Raw genomic sequence first — 16,033 nt, 5'->3', positions numbered from 1 at the left:
GTGGGATGTCATCTATAATAATGACATAAAGGCTATGCTGCTACGTGTGGGATGTCATCTATAATAATGACATAAAGGCTATGCTGCTACGGTGTGGGATGTCATCTATAATAATGACAAAGGCTATGCTGCTACGTGCTACAGTGTGGGATGTCATCTATAATAATGACATAAAGGCTATGCTGCTACGGTGTGGGATGTCATCTATAATAATGACATAAAGGCTATGCTGCTACGTGTGGGATGTCATCTATAATAATGACATAAAGGCTATGCTGCTACGGTGTGGGATGTCATCTATAATAATGACAAAGGCTATGCTGCTACGTGCTACGTGTGGGATGTCATCTATAATAACTTGGCTGTTCTAAATTCTGTGTTGCTCAAAGTCTTGAGTAATGAACCTATTTTTGAGACAATTGGCTGGAAAGCGTCAATGCTTCAGGAAGCTTTGTTTCCCCATCATGGAATCTTATCTATTTTGGATTTTGGGGATTTTCCCTGCCATCATTCTGTATGTCTCTGCTCTTCTGATCTGCAGTCATGTTTTAGTTGGGCTCTGTTAGTTGGGTCCTAACTGGTCGCTATTAGTTGGGCTCCAGCTCGCTGACCATAGTGTCACAAACCGGCTCGAAGAACGTGACAAAAAGTGAGACAACATGGAGATAAAGAATAACAAAATATATTTATTAACTGAAGTAAAGTATATACAACTAACAATGGTGTGTGTTTAGTCAGTAGTGTAAGTGAGTGGTCGCATGTATACATGTGATAATGAGGGGTGTACAAAAGGTGCCAATGCAAACAACCAAAATATGTCTGTGTCTGCATGGAAAGAGTCTCTTCAATGAATGGGGAAGAGGTACATTAATCCTGGGACACACCCGAGCCCAGGTGTGTCCCATTTCACTGACTACCCTCCCGGTTCCGCCCACCGACATCCTATTAAGGAAAACAAGAGCAAAGAGAAAGAATTCGGCAGACAGAGTGGGAGGGTTGTCACAGAAGTCTGGTGATATACCAGGGACTATGCATGCAGTTATGTTTGTATGCTCTGTTCAGCCTATAAACATGACATTATCTATTATTATAGAGCTCTGTTCAGCCTATAAACATGACATTATCTATTATTATAGAGCTCTGTTCAGCCTATAAACATGACATTATCTCGTATTATAGAGCTCTTATTATGACATCAAGACATTCCCTGAGAAATTAGATTTGGAGCTCTACGTCATTTGTTCTTAAATCTCACCGTCACCAAGTTTATTTTTAATGATGTAATGTTGTGAAAACTGACCTCAGGTTATTGAGGGATCTAGTCTAGATTAAACCTCATTGCAAAAATCGCTGAAGTTGGAGACTTTTATCTCCCTCACCAACTTCAAACATCTGCTATCTGAGCAGCTAACCGATCGCTGCAGCTGTACATAGTCTATCGGTAAATAGCCCACCCAATTTACCTACCTCATCCCCATACTGTTTATATTTTATTTACTTTTCTGCTCTTTTGCACACCAGTATCTCTACCTGTACATGATAATCTGACCATTTATCACTCCAGTGTTAATCTGCAAAATTGTAATTATTCGCCTACCTCCTCATGCCTTTTGCACACAATGTATATATACTCTTTCTTTCTACTGTGTTATTGACTTGTTAATTGTTTACTCCATGTGTAACTCTGTTGTCTGTTCACACTGCTATGCTTTATCTTGGCCAGGTCGCAGTTGTAAATGAGAACTTGTTCTCAACTAGCCTACCTGGTTAAATAAAAGCTGAAATAAAAAAATAAAATAGGAAGACACTAATTTAATGCAGGTGTCATTCAGGTCTCTCTGTTTAACTAAATAATCTGTTTGTCTTTGGGCAGGAGAGAGACCAGACTCTGACAGCGGGAAGAGTTCCTCAGAGGAAACAGACATGGAGACGCCTAACCAACACCACTGCTCCCACTGTGGAAATAGTTTTAAGTGGTTAGGGAGCCTGAAAATGCATGATGCATGAGAGAACAAACACGGGAGAGAAGCCTTATCACTTTTCCCATTGTGGAAAGAGTTGTAGGTGGTTATGGGTCCTGAAAAAGCATGAGAGAAAACACACTGGAGAAAAGCCTTTCCAACATACTAATACACAGGAGGAGAAGATATACCACTGCTCTCATTGTGAAAATACATTTTCCCAGTCAGAGGACCTGAAATCACACGAGAGAATAGATAGGCTGTGTTCTGACTTTGTCCATGGCCAGCATTCACAGGGCTAGGGTGTCCGCTATAGGTACCTGGAAAAAGAATCAGCAGCGGACATTACTCAACATTTATCCAACAGACCTGTACATCCATGAATGGATCTCTATAGTGTGTAACTATTTCTGCTGTATTGTGATGTAATGTTTAATTGTACTATGTTAGGTATATTTATCTGTGGGTTTATTTCAACAGATTTTACTGATGCTATTAGACTGCTGCTTGGGGGGAGTTTTATATATACAGAGACTTCAGAAAGTATTCACACCCCTTGACTTGTCCCACATGTTGTTGTGTTACATCCTAAGGAAGATGTAACACTGGTGGTCTTGATCTTTAGTCCTACATGGAACACAGAACAGACTGCCTCCCATCAAAGGAGGGACGAGGTACAAAAGTATTTTATTGCCAAGATACTCTCCTTTCAACCTACATGATGACTAACAGATGTATAGAACGGGTCACAAGGTTAAGATTTGTAAGAAAGATACTTACAGACAGTATCTGCTGTAAAAACAGTCCTCTTTGTGTAGAGACCAGGTTCTGGCCCTAGGGTCATCGCTCCCTGGTACCGTATAGAACAGAAACATTAACTTATGCTCTGGAATGCGGTCTCTTTAGGTTTTATCACCCAAAATATATTGTAAATCTCCTGTCAGTGTTTTCTCTCAGAGGCCCATCCTCAGTAGAACACACAGACACAATAGTGATAAGAACTCTCTATTCTGTTGCATAAAACAACTATTTGATGCAATAAATGTATTATAACGATCTTTCAATTTTGCTGTGTCCACTGAAAGTTGACTAGTAACAACAATTGGAAACTAAAAGACACCCACCATGAGACCCACTAAACTTGCCCAAAAAGAGGCAAACAAAAGAAAAACCCATACCAAACTTAAAGATAGGAAGCAAACCAAAAAGGTGGTTAAAATAATTTATTTACAATCAATACCATTCACACTTTACAAAATCATATCTCTCATTCATTCTTAATTACTTATATTTACAAAACCAAATCACCAAACACCAAACAAAAACAAACCTCAGGGGAGCATCGTCCCTCCCCGTCATACCTAACCAATACCTAACCCTTTCCCTATCTCCCCTTCCCTAATCTATCCCCTTACCAAACTCACTCTAACACTCCCAGCCCTAAACCCCCTTTCCACCTCTCCCGTGCCGCATGCTTCCCCCACTTCCTCTCCTCCCTCTTCATCCTCCCCCTCAAATCACCTTCCACCCTTCTCACTATCCCTTCCACCCCCCAATCTCTCCCTGTCTTGACTAAATTCTTCCTGGCTTCCCACAGTCCCTTTTTAAAGAGACTCATGAGAAGCCAGAGCAGAAACCTGTCCCTATCCGTTCCCTTTGCTCTCCCTATGCCTCTCTCTAGCCTAGCCCATGTCAAAACAAATCCCTCCTAACCACACCTAGCATCACCCGTGCCCTAGCCCATACTAGTCCGGCACAGGCACAGTCCCAGAAGGCATGGCGCACAGTCTCCTTCCTGCCACAAGCAGATCTTGGACAGGTGAGGGATCGCACCACACTATACCGGTACAAGATGGAAAATACCGGCAAGCACTTATGGAGGCGCAACCAATTCAGGTCCTTGAGCCTGTTGTCCAGGCCCTGCGCCTGCACTCCCTCCCAGACCACTGACGAGATGCCCGCTACAGGCGCAGGACTCCCTGCCTGCCTGACCTCTTCGTACAGGTGCCTGTGATCTAAACCTACTCGGGCAACTTCAACCTCGGGGTGCGCACGCAGCCACTTTGCCGCATGGCCAAAGTGCCACGGCAGCTGTTCCACCCGAGGACCCGCGTTAGACCACACCATTACGCTTCTCGCCTGGTACGAGAAGAACACCCGCAGGAGGTAACCGGACGGGTGTATCACTGGCTGAGCAAGCTCCGCTAACAAGAAAGAAACAAAAATTGAGTCCAGCTTGAGGGGGAAATGTGGTACCCCCCTACCTCCCTCCCCGATGGGACAGATCATGCGTGCCCTGGCGACCCACTCGCACCTGCCACTCCACATAAACTGAAACACAAGCCTCACTAGAGGCCCCCTCAGACAAGCCGGCAATGGGTAGATGTATGCCAAATACAAAAGAGACGGCAACACATCCACCTTTAGGACCAGGACTTTGCCCATAAAAGACAAATACCTAGCCTTCCACATTGCTAGCTTCCTCTGTACCACTGCGATACGCATGTTCCAGTTTAGCGTCGCTAAGCCAGAGGTCTCAAAATGGACCCCGAGAATCCTCAGGGCCCCTTCACAGAGAGATAACCCCCCGGGCACATCCGTCCTACCGCGCCATCTTCCGAAATACTTAACGGAAGATTTTGCATGATTCAGAACTGCCCCCGACGCTTGGGTGAAATCCCCAATGATGGCAAGGGACCTTGTCAGGCACGAGTCCTTACATAACAGCAAGGAAGTGTCGTCGGCGTACTGCGTCATCTTAACACGCAGCCCACCGCTCCCAGGGATCAACAAGCCCTCCACCCCTGTGTCTGCACTAATGACAGCCCCCAGAGGCTCCATGTACAGTACGAAGAGGAGGGCCGAGAGTGGGCATCCCTGCCTGACACCAGACGAGAGGTCAAAAACGTCACCTAAGTGACTATTTACACTAACTCGACACCCCGCTCCGACATATAATGTACAGATCCATCCTATAAACTTCTCCCCAAATCCTAATCTATCTAACACCCTGAATAGAAAAGATCTATTCACGCGATCAAAGGCTTTCGCCTGATCTAGCGCTGCTACCATTAAAGGTAGCCCTCTATCTTCAACCCAGGCGATGGAGTCCCTGATCAACTGTAGGTTCCATCTTATTGAGCGGCCCTCTACCCCGCACGTCTGATCCTCATGGACGACGTAGGGAAGGGCTGTGCGCAACCGGTCTGCTAAAACCTTTGCAAGAATCTTGTAGTCTACACACAGCATGGTCAACGGCCGCCAGTTGCCAAGGTCAGTTGCTTCCCCCTTCTTATAAAGAAGTGACAGCACACCAACAGCCATTGATCCCCCCGGGACCCTCGTCTCAAGGATGGCCTTCAAGACTTCGAGGACCACTGGACCAAGTATACCCCAAAACTTGAGGTAAAACTCAGCCGGCATCCCATCCATCCCAGGCACCTTCCCTTTTCCCATCCTCCTAAGAGCGCTCTCAACCTCTTCTAATGAGATCTGGGCCTCCATCACGTCTCTAATGTCCTCCGGCAGCCGCCAGGACAAGTGTTCTAAAAACACGTTTCCCTGCTCTACATCTATCTCCCTTTCTTTTAAAAACCCTCGGAAATGATCAGTTGTCTCCCTGACCATTTCCTCTGGTTTTCTAACTGTACTACCATCTTCTTTTCTAACGCCATGCATTACCTTCCTACTCTGCCTGGCCCTAACCGACTTAAAGAACATAGCGGAACAAGTCTCATTATGTTCTAGAAAGCCACTATGCGCACGCTCCAGGAAAGCTCGAGCCTTCTGCTCCTGCAGCTCCCTGAGCTGCGCCTTTAGGGTTGCAGATCTCTCCCAGTCAATCGACCCGCCGAGGTTGCCTGCCTCGTACTCGAGTTCAATTAACCTTTGGATACGATCCACCTCCCTCCTTTCCTCCCTTTTTTTCCTTCTACAATATCCTATTATAAAAGCCCTAATCCTCACCTTAACTAAATCCCACCACTCTAACACCCCCTCGCACATGGACGGGAGGCCGTCAAGCCTCCGAAATAAACAAAAAAATGCGTCAACGAAAGCCTGCTTCTCCAGTATATCCCGATCTAACTTCCAGTACCCCCTACCGAAGAGGCAGACTGGCGACCCCACCTGCAGGAACACCCCGTCGTGATCCGTGAAGAAAACAGGCAACAGCCGCCCAGACAACTGACCCAAAAACCTGGATACAAAAATGTAGTCGAGCCTCCGCACAACCCTCCTGGAGTTGCGCCATGTAGGACCGACCATTGCCGGAGTAGTGTGCAGGCCACCATCAACCAGACCATGGCAAGCCATTAGCCCAGAGATGGCACCTGCACTGCTATCACCGCCTACCCCTAAATCTATATTAAAGTCTCCTCCTATCACCAAGTGCCTGTTTGTCACACACAGGGGCGCCAGACAGTCCACCATTTCCCTCCTGTCTGCCGCCACCTGTGGCCCATACACCCCAATTAACCTATATCTAGCTTCTCTAAACTTAACATCTATCCCCAAAACTCTACCCTGCATTATTACAAAAGTGTTCTCTATTTTAACCTCTCTATGCCCACACAAAATCCCTACTCCTGTTGAGTGCACCCCTCCTATGCCCCAAAAAGATTCCCCCTTATCCCACTCCCTCTTAAATCTACACACATCCCCACCATCCCTCAGTTGAACCTCCTGTAAAAAACAGAAATCAAACCCCGCACCCTCTAAATAACAAAAAAACGCCCTCCTTTTAACATTATTCCTTAACCCCCTAACATTTAGACTAAGAAAAGAAACAGAACTATTCATTTAATTATTAACAACAAATAAAACCCCCAAAAACCAAAGAAAAAACAGGAGACTCACCCGATGCTCCCCTGGTCCATCTCCACCGGCGGGGACGTCCTCTCCACTCCTGACGCCCCCCCGTCCTCCATCCCAACCCATGACCCAGGCAGTGTGTTGGGTCCTCCCTCCCCACCCACCATCCCTGTTTGCCTCGGGGCTGCATGTAGGGGACCCCATCTCCTCAAACAGGAGTTGAGATCCCTCTAACAAACAGGCCACCGACCACTCACTGGAGTCATACACTAAAATGCAAGGGGCTGAGGCAAACCGGGAGGACAAATTACCCTCCCGCCACTCTCTAAGCCCCCCCTCCCCCTCCACACCCCCCTCCCTCTCACTTCCTGCCAAGCTCCCCCTCTTCATCCCTTTCTTCTTTGGTGAAGGAGGTAGCGGGGAGACACAACGTCCCATCCCCGCTAACTCCTCCACCAAATCCCTCATTTCGACCTCGAGGAAGCCTGGCAGGCTGTCCCCCCACTCCTTCCCCCCATCTCCCCCCTCCCACCTCCACTCCTCCTTCTCCGTCACTGTCCCCGTTCCCTCTTCCAATCCTTCTCGTACCACTGTCCCCTTCTCCCTCTTCTCTGCTCCTCCACGTTCTTCCACCTTCTTTTTAATCTCTCCTTCTTTTTCCTTCTTTCCATCTTCTCTCCTCTTTCTTTTCGCCTCTTCCTTCTTCCCTTCTTCGTCCTTCTCCATCCTTTCCCCTGTGCCATCCGTACAATCCGCACGCGTCCTTTCTTTTCTCCCCCCATCCCCCGCTCCCCCCCCAGCTGCAGACGCGTATGACCTGTGACGAGCCAGGCAATCACGCCACAGGTGTTCTCTGGAGCTACACCCGTGGCAAGCCTTGGGCTCGTCACACTGCCTGGCCTCGTGCTCTTCCGACCCACAAAACCGACATTTCTTGTTACTGCACGAGGCCAGGGTATGGCAGTAGGCCATACAACGCCTGCAGAACGGGGGCTGACGTGCATAGTAGAGTGTACCCCTGTCAGCCCCCAGGGAGAACATCGCCGGAGGATGGAGGTAGCCATCCACACTCTTCGGGGACTCCCTGAGTAACGCCTGGAAACCTCTCTTTCCCTGAGGTACCTCGCTGAGGAGACATTGTCCATACATCTCCCCAGAAAGGCCCTCACCTCTTCATCCTTCACATGCGGATTGTACATGGTTACGGTGACCACCCTGAAGTTGTTCCTTGCCAGGCTGGTCACCGTGTAATGGCACAGGGATCCTTCTTCTTTCCCTTCCCTCACCATCTTCATAATCTCGCCGTGCTGTTCTTCCAAATGTACAGTCACATCAAACCCTTTCTCCACCGGATTCCCCTGAAGGCAGAGGACATCTTTCACCTTCAACTTCAGATGCCCCATCAGAATGGTCCTCGCAAAGGTTTCTCTCCCCCAAGGCTCCATCCCTCTTTCCCTCCAAGAAAAACGGACCGTATTGGCCAGCCCAACTGCTGGAACTGACCGTGACGCTTTTTCCTGCGCCATCTCCGTAAGGAGAATAGCACACCTGGCTCTCCAACCTCTTCCAAAAAACAAGAAAAAGTTAAAAACAGGAAGTAAACCGAAAAGGTGGAGCAACTAAAAGGTGTTGACTCTCCACATCTATCAAGACAACTTGAGCACTGGGCCAGACACTCTTAAATAGAACCTGGACCAGCTCAGGTGAAACACCTTCCCACTAACGAGATGGACAAGCCAGCACAGGTGTAACACATACTGACTAACGAGGTGACACTAATCAGTGCACCCCACAAGCTAACGAGCTTGACGTGCTCACGTCCAACCTCAAAACATAAATGGAAAAACCAAAGACTAACACAGTAAGAGAATGCTTACCACCAACAGAAAACAACTTCCATTTCACATTATAATCAACTACAATGCTTCACCTTCACCAATATCAACATGGTGCCTACTGGCTGTCAATTAAAAATAAGAACCCCCCACCAGCTTCTAGAACTCGTCTTCCCAAAACTTACTAGCTTCTAGAACTCTCATCCCATTGAAACGGGCCCAAACAAAAATCATCTCTAATACAGGAGAAACATAGTCAAAATAAATTGTGATCCATGGCAACTCACTGGCTAAACGCAAAACTTTTGGACTGCCCACCCTTGAGACAATCAGCAACCAAGTTACCCTTACCACGGACATGTCTGATTTCAGTAACTTTCCACCTCACCGCGGAGCTTCTCTCTCTTTTCAAGGTTCACTAGATAGGCATGTTGTTGGATCGGGGCCCAGTCCCCAATGTCATGCTCTAGTCCATTTGGGTTGGCACATCTGAGAATGATCCCTGATATTCTAAAAGCAGGGCAGCAATGTCAATATAATTGTACCAAAAAAAAAATCATTTTTTTTGCATAAATAATTATGATTACTAAATGTTACATGAATTGGAAATATTAAATATTTGGTTGCATAGTCTTATTTTCAATGGCTTTTCAATTACATTTTGCTAGGGTGGGATAGCCCCAATGTCAAAACACAGTTTTAATGTGTCCAAATCAATAACCAATACGCAGAAACAGTTTGAAAACCTAAACATAACATGTGCTATATACACAAACATCTGCCACAATAATCCTATTACTTGTATTTTTTTAAACAAGCAGCTTATAAACTGCACAAGCACCAAAAACGTTGTTGTTTTGACAAGTAGCAATAAATCACTGATATCGATTAGGGAGAAAATCAGGTTGTATGTGATGTTGAAACTAACACAACTACAAAAACAAGGGAATGGGAGATTTTTTCTTTTACCTCACTGATTAGAGGACAACCTGCAGAAGACAGTCAGCTACATTTTGGAGTGATGCATTTAAATGTAGGGGTTGCTAAACAAAGGAACAAAACACTTATGTCATTACTTATCAATATCATTTTGAACAATTGTGCGGAGATGGGAGATGAGGTTGTACGTCCTGTTAAAACTAACAGCTCAAAAACCAGACGGAATCTGGGAGTAATGTGTACATCACTGGTTAGAGGACAACTCTTTTTTTGTTAGTCACTTTTTGTTAAATCACATAAATAGTATTCATCCATTTCAGAGCCTGGATTTTCCCCCGAGGTTAATATACATATCACGCTGAAATCCATAGAACAGGGTGACTTTTAGGCTTCTACATTGTGACATTAATTCATTGATATCATGAAAAAAAACCTTCTTGTATAAATGTTCTGATATTTGATCAGAGATCTTTTATCAGATTATCTCTGATCACATCTATAAGGATTCTCTCCTGTGTGTGTTCTCTGGTGAACTGTCAGTTCTCTAGATTGACAAAAACTCTTCCCACATTGATCACAGCTGTAAGATTTATCTCCTGTGTGTAGTCTTTGGTGTGATATCACATTTACATTACATTTAAGTCATTTAGCAGACGCTCTTATCCAGAGCGACTTACAAATTGGTGAATTCACCTTCTGACATCCAGTGGAACAGCCACTTTACAATAGTGCATCTAAATCATTAAGGGGGGGGGATGGTGAGAAGGATTACTTATCCTATCCTAGGTATTCCTTGAAGAGGTGGGGTTTCAGGTGTCTCCGGAAGGTGGTGATTGACTCCGCTGTCCTGGCGTCGTGAGGGAGTTTGTTCCACCATTGGGGGGCCAGAGCAGCGAACAGTTTTGACTGGGCTGAGCGGGAACTGTACTTCCTCAATGGTAGGGAGGCGAGCAGGCCAGAGGTGGATGAACGCAGTGCCCTTGCTTGGGTGTAGGGCCTGATCAGAGCCTGGAGGTACTGCGGTGCCGTTCCCCTCACAGCTCCGTATGCAAGCACCATGGTCTTGTAGCGGATGCGAGCTTCAACTGGAAGCCAGTGGAGAGAGCGGAGGAGCGGGGTGACGTGAGAGAACTTGGGAAGGTTGAACACCAGACGGGCTGCGGCGTTCTGGATGAGTTGTAGGGGCTTAATGGCACAGGCAGGGAGCCCAGCCAACAGCGAGTTGCAGTAATCCAGACGGGAGATGACAAGTGCCTGGATTAGGACCTGCGCCGCTTCCTGTGTGAGGCAGGGTCGTACTCTGCGGATGTTGTAGAGCATGAACCTACAGGAGCGGGCCACCGCCATGATGTTGGTTGAGAACGACAGGGTGTTGTCCAGGATCACGCCAAGGTTCTTAGCGCTCTGGGAGGAGGACACAATGGAGTTGTCAACCGTGATGGCGAGATCATGGAACGGGCAGTCCTTCCCCGGGAGGAAGAGCAGCTCCGTCTTGCCGAGGTTCAGCTTGAGGTGGTGATCCGTCATCCACACTGATATGTCTGCCAGACATGCAGAGATGCGATTCGCCACCTGGTCATCAGAAGGGGGAAAGGAGAAGATTAATTGTGTGTCGTCTGCATAGCAATGATAGGAGAGACCATGTGAGGTTATGACAGAGCCAAGTGACTTGGTGTATAGCGAGAATAGGAGAGGGCCTAGAACAGAGCCCTGGGGGACACCAGTGGTGAGAGCGCGTGGCGAGGAGACAGATTCTCGCCACGCCACCTGGTAGGAGCGACCTGTCAGGTAGGACGCAATCCAAGCGTGGGCCGCGCCGGAGATGCCCAACTCGGAGAGGGTGGAGAGGAGGATCTGATGGTTCACAGTATCGAAGGCAGCCGATAGGTCTAGAAGGATGAGAGCAGAGGAGAGAGAGTTAGCTTTAGCAGTGCGGAGCGCCTCCGTGATGCAGAGAAGAGCAGTCTCAGTTGAATGACTAGTCTTGAAACCTGACTGATTTGGATCAAGAAGGTCATTCTGAGAGAGATAGTGGGAGAGCTGGCCAAGGACGGCACGTTCAAGAGTTTTGGAGAGAAAAGAAAGAAGGGATACTGGTCTGTAGTTGTTGACATCGGAGGGATCGAGTGTAGGTTTTTTCAGAAGGGGTGCAACTCTCGCTCTCTTGAAGACGGAAGGGACGTAGCCAGCGGTCAGGGATGAGTTGATGAGCGAGGTGAGGTAAGGGAGAAGGTCCCCGGAAATGGTCTGGAGGAGAGAGGAGGGGATAGGGTCGAGCGGGCAGGTTGTTGGGCGGCCGGCCGTCACAAGAAGCGAGATTTCATCTGGAGAGAGAGGGGAGAAAGAGGTCAGAGCACAGGGTAGGGCAGTGTGAGCAGAACCAGCGGTGTCGTTTGACTTAGCAAACGAGGATCGGATGTCGTCGACCTTCTTCTCAAAATGGTTGACGAAGTCATCTGCAGAGAGGGAGGAGGGGGGGAGGGGGAGGAGGATTCAGGAGGGAGGAAAAGGTGGCAAAGAGCTTCCTAGGGTTAGAGGCAGATGCTTGGAATTTAGAGTGGTAGAAAGTGGCTTTAGCAGCAGAGACAGAGGAGGAAAATGTAGAGAGGAGGGAGTGAAAGGATGCCAGGTCCGCAGGGAGGCGAGTTTTCCTCCATTTCCGCTCGGCTGCCCGGAGCTCTGTTCTGTGAGCTCGCAATGAGTCATCGAGCCACGGAGCGGGAGGGGAGGACCGAGCCGGCCTGGAGGATAGGGGACATAGAGAGTCAAAGGATGCAGAAAGGGAAGAGAGGAGGGTTGAGGAGGCAGAGTCAGGAGAAAGGTTGGAGAAGGTATGAGCAGAGGGAAGAGATGATAGGATGGAAGAGGAAAGAGTAGCGGGGGAGAGAGAGCGAAGGTTGGGACGGCGCGATACCATCCGAGTAGGGGCAGTGTGGGAAGTGTTGGATGAGAGCGAGAGGGAAAAGGATACAAGGTAGTGGTCGGAGACTTGGAGGGGAGTTGCAGTGAGGTTAGTGGAAGAACAGCATCTAGTAAAGATGAGGTCGAGCGTATTGCCTGCCTTGTGAGTAGGGGGAAGGTGAGAGGGTGAGGTCAAAAGAGGAGAGGAGTGGAAAGAAGGAGGCAGAGAGGAATGAGTCAAAGGTAGACGTGGGGAGGTTAAAGTCGCCCAGGACTGTGAGAGGTGAGCCGTCCTCAGGAAAGGAGCTTATCAAGGCATCAAGCTCATTGATGAACTCTCCGAGGGAACCTGGGGGGCGATAAATGATAAGAATGTTAAGCTTGAAAGGGCTGGTAATTGTGACAGCATGGAATTCAAAGGAGGCGATAGATAGATGGGTAAGGGGAGAGAGAGAGAATGACCACTTGGGAGAGATGAGGATCCCGGTGCCACCACCCCGCTGACCAGAAGCTCTCGGGGTGTGCGAGAACACGTGGGCGGACGAAGAGAGAGCAGTAGGAGTAGCAGTGTTATCTGTGGTGATCCATGTTTCCGTCAGTGCCAGGAAGTCGAGGGACTGGAGGGAGGCATAGGCTGAGATGAACTCTGCCTTGTTGGCCGCAGATCGGCAGTTCCAGAGGCTACCGGAGACCAGGAACTCCACGTGGGTCGTGCGCGCTGGGACCACCAGATTAGGGTGGCCGCGGCCACGCGGTGTGGAGCGTTTGTATGGTCTGTGCAGAGAGGAGAGAACAGGGATAGATAGACACATAGTTAACAGGGTACAGAAGAGGCTACGCTAATGCAAAGGGGATTGGAATGACAAGTGGACTACACGTCTCGAATGTTCAGAAAGTTAAGCTTACGTAGCAAGAATCTTATTGACTAAAATGATTGAAATGATACGGTACTGCTGGAGTAGGCTAGCTGGTAGTGGCTGCGATGTTGACACTACACTAATCAAGTCGTTCCGTCGAGTGTGATAGTTTCTACAGTGCTGCTATTCGGGGGCTAGCTGGCTAGCTAGCAAGGTTGATTGCGTTCCGTTACTTTAAAAGAACGACAATAGCTGGCTGGCTAACCTAGAAAATCGCTCTAGGCTACACAATTGTCTTAGATACAAAGACGGCTATGTAGCTAGCTAGGATCAAACAAAACAAACCGTTGTACTGTAATAGTTACTACAGTGCTGCTATTCGGGGGCTAGCTGGCTAGCTACGTTAGAAGAACGACAATAGCTGGCCAGCTAACCTAGAAAATCGCTCTAGACTACACAATTGTCTTAGATACAAAGACGGCTATGTAGCTAGCCAGGCTTGTTGACTGAGTAAACCTCTTCCTACATTCTTCACAGGTCTCACAGACATCGAGACATGTGGCCGAGACGTTCGTAAATGTATAACGAGTTAGCAGTGCAATCTATTCGGCTATATTCAGGTTATCTTCTAGCTTTGGAGTCTAACCAATACACGGAAATAAGTGGGACAACAAAAAATAAACAACCACGCCAGTTTTCTAGCTATTGATTTAGCTTCGGGTAAGTCAACAAACACGTAGCTAGCTAACCAATTTAGCAAGTCTGCAGCCGTTGGCAAGCAAAAGTATCGTTAGCTGCTAGTTAGCCACAGTAACAGCTACCTAGCTAATATAGCGTCTGTATTGTAGGCCAGGCCAGTCTCGTTAGCCAATGCAGTTGAATAATTAACTAGCAAGTTATGAGCATACTTGTTTTGTTTCTTGTTAGCTAAATACAATTACGTTGTTACTAGCCTGCTAGCTAACAGCTGACTAGCCTGTATCAACCAAAAGTAGTTAAGTTAGCTGACTAGCGCCTGATCATGACCATCTTGTTAACGTTATCTGAATTGCAAACTAGCCAGCTAACGCCAACTACTTAACAAACTAGTAGAAATAACAAGTAGCTAGTTAACCAGCTAAACATAGAAGTTAGTTGACGTTTGAGGGGCACTAGTACACACTACTAGAATACGTTGAAGGTTCGTGTTACATCACACATGGGCCACAAAGTTTAAATTGTTAACGTTAGCTGTTAACGTCAGCGACCGCAGGGCATTTCATAATGTTTATGACTTACTTGACAGCTAGCTGCGAGGTATTTGGTTAGCTAGCTGGACATAAAATACAAGACCACAACTCGCCGGATTTACTAGATAGTTGGAAGCTAGCTAGTTTACGTTAGTAGTTGGCTGACTAGCTGGTAAATTAAATAATCCAAGATGGCATTGGATGATAGAGAACATGGCTAATGTTATTTTAGCAGCTCACATGGTAGAGTGTTGGCCTCAGTGACCTGTATAACCCATTTAATTTAAATATCTGCGACTGTCTGCCTGTATTTTAGCCAGAGCTGACACACTGGTTAAGCAAGACCTTTTGTTGTACTCTTACCACTGGCTTTCACTGGACAGTGTTTTGCTTCTTGATTCATGCGGAAGGCACATTTCAGTTGAATGCATTCAACGGTACAAATTTTCCCGTTGCTCCACTCACCAAGCTGACGTTAACTTCTCAACTGGCTATGTACACTTTGTGACATGTACACTTTGTGTTTTTGAAAGTTTATTTAATTTAACCTTTATTTGACTTGGCAAGTCAGTTAAGAACAAATTCTTATTTACAATGGACGGCCTAACCCAGACAACGCTAGGCCAATTGTGTGTCGCCCTATGGTACTCCCAATCATGGCCAGTTGTGATACAACATGGAATCGAACCAGGGTCTGTAGTGACGCCTTTAGCACTGAGATGCAGTGCCTTAGACCACTGCGCTACTCGGGAGATCTCCAGAGCTCTGACGTCTCCTGCTTCCATCTGCTGGTCGGGAACCTGCTTATCTAGCGATCCACTATTCAAGTATGCTTGTTTCTTTTATTGGACGTGGAGACCGAGAGAAATCCTTGGCCAAATCAGCCTTGCATTCAAGTAGTTACTCACCAGACACATGCTGGCAAAGACGAGACCATTTGTTCACAGTTGCTGTGCTTATGCTGATACAGTTTTAAGTTTTGTCTCGTGCGAGATAGGCATGGTATAAATCGTCCAACGAAATGCTCACTTGCAAATTCCTTCTCGACAATGCAACAAGAATATGAACATAAAGTAAATGGCAGTAGAATAGAATAACATTTTTAGCATAAGTATAATACAGGAAGGTACAATGTTTACATGTGTATAGGGGATAGGGGCAAGTGTATAAATTGAGAAATATAGTAAGAGTCTCGTGTCAGCAGTTGTGATAAGGTGTGGAGAATCACAGCAGTCTGATGCTTATAGATAGAAACTGTATCTGAGCCTGTTGGTATCAGACCTCATGCTCCGATATTGTCTACCGGCGGTAAGGGAGAGAACAACGCGTATGTGGGGCCCTTGATGCTGCGTGCCCACCTCAGGCACTGTTTCCAGTTGATATTCTGGAAGAGTGGAAGCACCAGTGATGTACTGGGCCACCTTCACCCCCACCCCCATAGGATTATCATTTATTTACATTTTAGTAATTTAGTAGACGCTCTTATCCAGAGCGGCTTA

Source organism: Oncorhynchus masou, chromosome 4 (genome assembly GCF_036934945.1).
Source record: "Oncorhynchus masou masou isolate Uvic2021 chromosome 4, UVic_Omas_1.1, whole genome shotgun sequence".
Lineage (NCBI taxonomy): Eukaryota > Metazoa > Chordata > Actinopteri > Salmoniformes > Salmonidae > Oncorhynchus > Oncorhynchus masou.
This window is presented reverse-complemented; position numbering follows the sequence as displayed.